Source organism: Solanum dulcamara, chromosome 9 (genome assembly GCF_947179165.1).
Source record: "Solanum dulcamara chromosome 9, daSolDulc1.2, whole genome shotgun sequence".
Taxonomy (NCBI): domain Eukaryota; kingdom Viridiplantae; phylum Streptophyta; class Magnoliopsida; order Solanales; family Solanaceae; genus Solanum; species Solanum dulcamara.
In genome coordinates this window covers 31,697,703-31,707,407 of record NC_077245.1, presented here as the reverse complement: position 1 = coordinate 31,707,407, position 9,705 = coordinate 31,697,703, and the positions used below count along the sequence as shown (strand labels likewise).

The following is a 9,705-nucleotide window of genomic DNA, read 5'->3' as shown; positions in this document are numbered from 1 at the left end:
AACATGATAACTTCCAATTTGAAAGATAAACCCTTAACTTGCCCAAAACTCATCAAACTCGTCGAAACTTGCCTTGGAAGATCCCTTAGCGCACCCAAAACCTTGTGGCTGCTTGCTAACGTTTTGGTGCTGATCCAAACCATAAATTTACTTTAATAACACCTTCATACCACTATGGTATACCCTAGATAATTAATTTACGTAAAACAATTTGAGAACTTACCCTTTTTTTGCTCCAAATCTGTGGTTCTCTTTCTCAAGTTTAAGTTTTCTCCTCTCTCTTGTTCTAGATTTCTCTTCTCTTCTTTTTGTCTCTAGGAGGCTCTTGATAAGAATGACTAGAGGATAAGTATGAACTAAATTAATAAAACACACACACACACACATACACATATATATATATATATATATATATATGTATAAATATATGTAGGCCACTTTTAGGGGTGACACATGTCAACCCCTAAGTAGTAACATGTGTCAAGACCTTGTAGGGCCAACACACCACACCTCCAACCATGGGAGGCCACGTGTAATGTGGGGACTACCCCCTTACTCCAACTTCTACCATGTGGCACTTCCAGCTTCTGCCGCGTGGCACTCCCTCATGCTTCCACGTGGCACCTTCTTTTCTCCCTCGTGAGTTTGTAATCTCGTCTTACTTTATGAACCTATATAATCCTTGCTACATAAGATTGGTATGTACTTGACTAACTTAAGAATGTAAGCTTTCAAAGTTGGTAGACTACATAAGTAAGTCGAATCCTACAACTCATTATTTAGTCTCCAACGTCTTCCGGATTCTTACAACTCTATTCCCCATCTTGTCTATTATGGGGTATCTCATTCCCCCTTCCTTAGAGTTGTTTGGTAGAGTTATAGATTATCCATATCACATGGTAACTCTTAAGAGCTTAAGATTTCTTAAGGAGTCTTAAGAAGCTTTAAGAAGCTTTAAGAAACTTTAGGAAGCCTTAAGAAACTTAAGAGGCTTACGATCCTTCCAAGAAACTTAAGAGCCTTTCAAGAGACTTAAGAACCTTTCAAGAGACTTAAGAACCTTTCAAGAGACTTAAGAACACATTCCAAGTTACAAAAGTATGAGGTGTAACATCTTCTTAAGCTTCTTAAGCCTTGAAAGGTTCTTAAGTTTATGGAAGGGTTCTTAAGTTTCTTTGAGATTCTTAAAGCTTCTTGAGCTTCTTAAAAGTTACCATGTAAGCCGGATAATCTATAACGCTACCAAAAAACTCTAAGGAAGGGAGAATGTGACAACCCATAGTAAGGAAGATTGGAAACATGGTTATAAGAATCCGGAAGGAGTTGGAGGCCAAGTAATGAGTCGTAGGACTCAAATTATTTATGTAAGCTACGAACTTGGAATTCTTACATACTTAAGATATTTGAGTATATACCAAGCTTACGTAGCAAGGAATACATAGGTTCGTAAAGTAAGATGAGATTACGAACCCACAAGGGGAAAAGAAGGTGACACGTGGCAGCATGGGTGTCACGACCCAACCACGTAGGTCGCGACTAGGGTCCGACTTGGACCCCCGTATACATACCTATCAGCTATAGTCAAATCGAACTATGAATAAAGTGATACTACTCATAAAATCCCCAGTAAGTTAAAAAATTTTCGTGTACGAATGACTTTTTTTTATTCGTAACATACCATTAAAGGGCATGAAAGCCGACAAGGCTGTTGTAACATAAAAACCTTTACAACATGTCATATAGTTACCACCAAAAAAAACTCACAAATAATCCACATACATAGGTCTACAGACCTCTGAGAATAGTAATAGCAACATATGACAGGACAGGGCCCCCGTCGTACCCCTAGACAAATAAATATATATATACTAAATGACTAGTATCAAAAGTTAGGCTCTGGAACAGTGGAGCACTCCCAATATCGCTGAGTGGAAACCCTAAGCTAGTCCGGCAGACCTCCAAAATGAACATCTGTACCTGCGGGCATGAAATGCGGCCCCCCGAGGAACGGAGAGTCATTACGATATATGTACTTAGTATATAAAGCATGAACTATAACAAGTAAAGCCATTACTAAAAACAAAGGTGCAAAAATGAGCAAACTACCCAGAATACCAAAATGCTTTTCGTAACCACAGATCATATATGCAGAAAACATATGCTATATCCAGCCCCATTATGGGACTCGATGAGAAAATTGTGGTCGCCACCGCGTCACTTGTGCCACAACACAGCATACATCTAGAGTAGAAAATATCTCCACAACAGATCATTTCATATCATATATGTACATGGAATATCATAACTACACAAATACCATGTACAAATTATACTTGCCCCCTCACGTGGGGGCATAACAAACAATGTAGAAATACGCAGATAATAAAACCTAACCCGAGCTCAGTGAAGGAAATATTGAGGCATCCACGAGTGGAGTAGTGAGAAACTAAATGCATTTTAAATCATTTTTGAGACTTGATGGAGTTAACAAAATAAGCTATTATTCAAAAATCAAGGCAAGAGTCGTATCAAGTACCTTTCATAAGTTACCATTGATTATATCAAGTAGAACTTATGAAATTATATACAAGTCATATATTTGTTTCATAACTACCAAACCAAAAGGAAAGATTAGCTTTACATTCTTATGTCAACAAAACATGCCAAGAGAAGGAATAAGATTTATATACTTATGCCAAAAACATGCCAAAAGAAAGAAGGTAGCTTCACATACCTCTTGCGGATTACTCTTAACACATTCGCCTCGTCGTCTCTTCAACCTATTTAACATGAAAGTAATACGAGAATCCACAACCATCTACTTTCCAGTGACTTAAGTTACATATGAGTATTCATAGAACTCATCTTCTCGCTCTCCTTCTCAACTAGTTCCTTAGTTAGTTAGTGAGTCAATAGAAATTGGGCAGCATCTCCCCTGTAACATGCCCTATCCAAAACTCCAATTTTAATCTCTAAACTTAGCAGCCACATTCAAAATAATAATCAGCACCCATATATAATAAAACTAACTCAACATTACTGAAACTAATCCCCAAACAGTCCGCTCAAAACTACGACTCCAAAATAGGGTGTTTAGTCTCTATTTCGTAAAACCTTTAATTATACGATATGAGGGGTAATGTGGCTGAAACCAGAAGCTACCACAAATATTTTATAACACTTTTAGTCCCTGAAACACACCACCACACACCTGCAGCAGCACACCACAAGCACAACACCTTGCTTCGACTACAATTTAACTATAGCGACTCCAATTTAGTTTGTCTTCAACATCAAGCATTCCTATCACATTTTAACATTTCCATCAACCTATAGGGCATGTAAAAAACTCCATAACCACACCATAAATATCAAATTGAAAGGGGAAACCTTACCTTACCCGAAATTGTCCAAAACTGCCAAATTGCAACTCAAAAACTCTTAAAACTTGCTGAAATCGTGCGGACTGCTTGTTATCCGTTTGGTGCCTCTCCAAGCCATTATTTTACATTATTAAAACCTTAATACCATTTTCAACCCCTTATAAAAATGTGGGAGAAAAGTACCAAGCCATACCTTAACAAACGGCTTCCCAAACTTGCTGAAAATTAACTCCAGAAACTCCTTTACGCGGCTGAGCTTTGGTGGCCTTTTGCAGCCCTATATTGCTTCCCCAAATGGTTAATTTAAATCATTAAAACCTCCAATTAGTTGAGGAATACCTTATATAATTAATTGACAGAACAAAATTGGGACGTACCTATTTGTTCCTTCTAGCCGTCATGTTTTTCTCTCTTGTTCTAGGGTTTGTTCTTGACTTTTATTTCTGAAGTTTTAAGAGTGTGAAATGCAGTATAAGTGACATATACATGTATATATGTGGTCCTAGGAGGTGACACGTGGCAGACCCTATGGGTGACACATGGCATCCCCCTTGGGCGCCACCTCATCCATGCATCCAATCCAAATCCGCCACATGGCAGCATGAGACCCACCTCAAGTAGGTGTGTCACCTTCTTTCTTTCAAGTAGGTGCAACACCTACTTACTTCCGAGTAGGTGCTACGCCTCCTTCCACCTCTTCTGTGGGTTCATAATTTCGTCTTACTTTAAGAAACTATGTATCCCTTGCTACTTAAGCACGATGTGTACTCAATTAGCTTAAGTACGTAAGACATCCAAGTTGGTAGCTTATTCTAGTAGATCGATCCCTACGACTCATTACTTGGCCTCCAACTCCTTTCGGATTCTTATAACCCTATTTCCAATCTTCCTTATTATGGAGTATCTCATTCTCCCCTTTTTAGAGTTGTCTGATAGCGTTATAGATTATCCGACTCACATGACGACTTCTAAGAAACCTAAGAGCCTTCCCAGAAACTTAAGAATCTTAAGAAGCGTTCCAAGGTACAAAAGTACGGGGTGTAACATCCTTCCCCCCTTTAGAACATTCATCCTCGAATGTGAACCAAAAACTTTCCTCCGGACCTTATACCGACTATACAGAGAGTTCCTCTATCCCATTGCTATAACATATACTTTCATCGAGAAATCAATATGAAAGTTCCAAAGGTTAAGATTACTTATAGATGTAGGGAATAGGTACATATACTTGTGTTTCATTTCCTCCTTCACTTCCTAGGAGGGCCACCCATCCTAGTACTATACTTGCCCAAGCACGCTTAACTTCGGAGTTCTAATGGGATCTGGTGCATTAGTGCTGGTATGATCATATCAATCCCTTATGGGATCTCATTTGAAGTTTAAGTGTTCATATTAACACCTCATAATGACGGGTGGGTTCATCTCATGCTTGTATATCTCATATCCACTTCCCCCTTTAAGGGTGTGTCCATGTCATTGTCTGTTTGTGTTCAACTTCCCAAATGCATATGAGTCTTTTCCACATATTTGGTATACTGCACCATATCCATATCTTCCATTATGTCACCTATACTTTAGGTTTCCCCGTACGAAACCTTAATACAATCATGAGGTGCTTCAATTTCTCAATATATCGTAAAAAATTTTATCTAATGATTCGTACTCGAGTAGTATCCTTAAGGTAGAAATGCATTCAAGCCATGTTCATTTTGAAATCTTCAGCTCCATGTATCACTCTTTAATTTCTTTTAGAGGACTTTAACTGTCACTCCGCCTTTTAGCTCTTAACCCTAATCCTTAGGGTTAGTTATCCGGTAATGTTGGAGTCTCCTCCATACACTAACTTTACACAGCTGCTCTGTGATATGTCTATCATTTTCATTATCATATAACATTTTCAAATTTTTCCTCACCAAACTTGGTGAGTCTTTCTTATTATTTCTATAGCTCACCTTTCTGTTTCACACCTATCTCTACATTCTTATCACACGGACCATGTCATATCCATGGCTGCTGCCTCACTAGTCTTTACTAATTTCCATAATGATCCTCATTATAATCACATTATATCCCGTTCGTGTTCAACCCCATAGTATAACACTTCTCAACCTTTTTCATGATTCCTACTAAGGGTTAATTGCACTCGCTAAAGTAAACGTACTTAATCTTCTACCCTTCTTAGTCAGTCTTATCCTTAATATCTCACAAACGGTCTGATTAATACTGTCACGACCCAACAGTCATGACCCAACCTCGTAGGCCGTAACTAGGGTCTGACTTGGACCCCCTTATATGTATCTATCAGCTACCCTTAAGTTGGACCGTATGTGATGTGATACCATACATAAACCCTAGTGGGTCAAAAACGTTTTTTCATAAACCTGTAGCCTCATTCACATGTATCATATCAGGAAAGGGCACACGAGTTGACGAGGCTGCCATACCATGAAAATATTTACAATACATCGTATGAGCACAACTGAAACAAACTTACAAATAACCTACATACACATGTCTATAGACCTCTAATAGTAATAACTGTATCATATGGCGGGACAGGGCCCCCGCCGTACCCCCTGAATAAATAAATATGTACATTAAACGACTAGTATCAAAAATTAGGCTCCAGGAAAGTGAAGCTCTTCTGACATAACTAAGAGAAACTCTTAAGCTGACCGATATCAAAGATGAACATCTGTACCAGTGGGCATGAAACGCAGCCCCCCGGAGAACGGGGGGTCAGTATAATATATGTACTGAGTATATAAAGCATAACATATCATAACTGAAACAACAACTAAAATAGGGATACAGAAAACATGTATAAAAGTTAACAGATTACTGTACCTATAGCTTAGGACATACAGTCATATACCTTAACATACCCTGTACCCAGCCCTCTAGTAAACTCGGTATCATAATCGTTTTATCATAATCACGTGTCATCATATCATCATGTATATCATTTTATCATGTCGTTGTATATGGAATCATATAATTGTATACGGTATAATCTCATATGTCATCACAGCATATTCGGTCCACTCTCGGGCTCGGGGTCACAAATGTATCCCTATATTTTCATATGCATGCCTACATAAAGTATCCGTCCCTTTAGTGAGGGACTCGGTGAAAGAGTAGTGTATGTCTAAAGCATACCATCATCATACAGTAAAATATGTCGAGGAACGTTTGGCCTGATCCATAATTTAAAATAATGCCGAGGAACATACGACTCGATCCACATTTTCCATCATATCATCATATATATATCTAGCCCGGGATGCGGTGACGAACATCATCACAAATGGCATCATCGTATGATTCACTTCATCGTATATGGCACCTCATCCTCGTATACTTCTACGTATATATAGCTGGGCTGGGACTCGGTGAATGATTAGTAAAACTAGGCACGCCCACATTCCCGACCCCCTTTATGCGACTCGGAGGAAGATGGGTTACAGTGTGCTCGAATAGAGTGGTGACAAACTATATGCAACTAAGTCATTATTTGAGACTCAATGAAACAGTCAAGTGAGTTGTCACTTGAAGATCAGAATAATAATCATCTTAAGTACCTTCTAAGCGTCATTAAGGAGCATATCAACTGGAGTTTCAAGAATCATAGACGTGTATCGAGACAAGGTTAGACATCTTATGGAAGTAGAGATGTTTGTCGTCGCATAGACTTTAGGAATATGAGCTGACACATTCAAGTATTATTCAGCAGATAGGAGACTCGAGGGTAGTAGCTCAACTATTTTAAGAATTCTAATACCAAGTAGTAAATAAAAGACACAAGTTATACTTGGAGCTTATAACTGGAACTACTTCCACCTCATATCATATGCTATTACATTTATACTTAAGACCTTCCAAAAGGAAGAACAGACAGGCTTTACATAGACTACTATTCATGATCTAGCAGCCTAGAAAGGCAATAACTCAACTATTACAGGAGTCTTAATATTACAAAGTGGATACAGTTTATGAATTACACTTGGAGTTCCACGAGTGGAATTATCCCCACATTTCATATACAAACCATTCATAGCTTATACCTAAGACATGCCTAAAAGAAAAGAAGAATAGCTCTACATAGCTCTTATGAGTTACTCTTTATCCCATTCGTCTCGTCGTCCTTTGAACCTATTCAACATGAAAGTAATATGAATATCAACCACTCTTAACTTTCCATCATCTTGGGTTGCACCTTAGTATTCATGGAACCTATTTCCTTGTTTGTCTCCTCAATTAGTTCTTTAATTAGTTAAGGCGTTAACAAAAATTGGAGAGCACCTCCCCTATAACGTGCCCTATCCAAATTTCCAATTAGATCCCTAAACACTATAGACAACCAACAACAACAACCTAAAGCATATGTTCAAGCAATTCACACCAACATTACATAATACAAACCCCAAACAACTCACTCAAAACTATCAAAACGTGAATTCTGGACAACTTACTGTCTTGCATTGTCGCTTTGTTTTGAAGGGGTAATTGAGGGAAACAGGCTTTATGTCCCCTATGAAAGTTATATACATGTGTCTTATGGTCTCATACAATTTTGAATCACCCCTACATTAATTCTTTACAAAAATATATGCCCAAAATACCAACAACAGTCCGTGTAAGATATCCAAAACCAAAATCTGGGCAGTACCTCCTCTATACTTCATCACCCTTTTTCGATCAAATAAAACCAAAACTGGATTTTAAAGGATAAATGAAAGTTATATACCTATGAAATATATTTCCAGAACATATTGAATCACTCTAAACGAATCTGTACATAAGAGGTTATACTAATATTACTAACAATAGTCCCATTCAAAAATGGTTTGTTAACTAGCCCTTAACGTTTTCTCCTTCAACTTTCTCTTATTTCTTTCCATGTGTAAACTGAACCCATGGTTCCGTAGGCATCCTAAGACACATGTATACACCCCCACATAGTTGAAAAACATTGTGGATAATTAATTCACAGAAGAAAATTGAAGAACTCACCTTAAATTTGGCCAAAGTCGTAGCTAATCCTTTTCTTGCTTCACATTTCTTCTCTCTTCTCTTTGGTTTACTTTTTTCTGAAAATGAATGACTTAAGAGACATTAACATACCTTTATGTGCTTTTTTGGGAGGTGACACATGTCATCTCTAAAGGGGGACACGTGTCCACACCTTATTGGGCCAACGTAACCATGCAACTAGTTAGGGGCTGCCACATGCCCTTGGTGGGGCCCACCTCCAAGTAGTGGGTCACCTACTTGACCCCAAGAAGGTGGGTCACCTGCTTGCTTGAGGTGCTGCCACGTGTTGCCTTCCTAGGCTGCCACATGTCATCTTCTCCTCTTTTCCGTGGGTTCATAATCTCATCTTATTTTAAGAACCCGTGTAATCCATGCTACGTAAGCTTGGTATGTATTTAAGTAACTCAAGAGTATAATACTTCTAAATTAGTAGCTTACGTAGGTAAATCGAGTCCTACGACTCATTTCTTGGCCTCCAATTCCTTTCGGCTTTCTTATGACTCTATTTCCAACCTTCCCTTTAACGGGGTATCACATTCTTCTTTCCTTGGAGTTTTTTAATAACGTTATAGACTATCCGGATCACATAGTACCTTCTAAGAAGCTTAAGAGACATTCTGATCTCAAGAGTATGGGGTGTAACATCCTTCTCCCCTTTAGAACATTCGTCCCCAAATTTTAAATAAAACTTCCCTCAAGACTTTATACCGACTATAGAGAGATTATTTTCTATTGCGATAATACATATTTTCATCCAAGTAATTAATATACGAGTTTCAGGAGTTGGGGTTACCTGTAGACATCGAGAATGGGTATGAATACTTATGTTTTATGTCCTCTTCAATTTCTCAGGTTATCCCATTTTCTAATTTTTGTTTTGCCACAGTATCTTGACGAGAGGCATGTCTTTAGTCTACAATCTTCCAGTTTGCTGATCTAAGATGGTGATAGGTTGTTACTCATAGGATTTCAGTTCCTGGACATCATCTATGGAATAAACCCTGGATGGCTCATTAGTATCCTTGTGAAGCATCCCTATCTGATGGACTGGGCGTATAGTTTTCAAATAAGGTGGTAAGCTCAACCTTCCGGCCACTTTACCCACCTTACAAGCAACTTGATACCATCTAATATATTTTGGTCTAAGTTTCCCTTTCTCGCCAAATCTTATTACTTCCTTCCTGTGTGACCCTGTTACGAACACCTAATCATCAATTTGAATTCTGACTGTCAATGTCTATTATCTATATATCATTTTTTTCGACTCTAGGTTGCTAATCCTTAGATT

General features: G+C 38.3%; 1 pseudogene; it reads right to left on the bottom strand.

Moving 5' to 3' along the window:
* Nucleotides 1-4,613: 4,613 nt before the first annotated feature.
* LOC129904787 (5S ribosomal RNA) lies at nt 4,614-4,736 on the bottom strand (annotated as a pseudogene).
* Between the last annotated feature and the right edge of the window lie 4,969 nt (nt 4,737-9,705).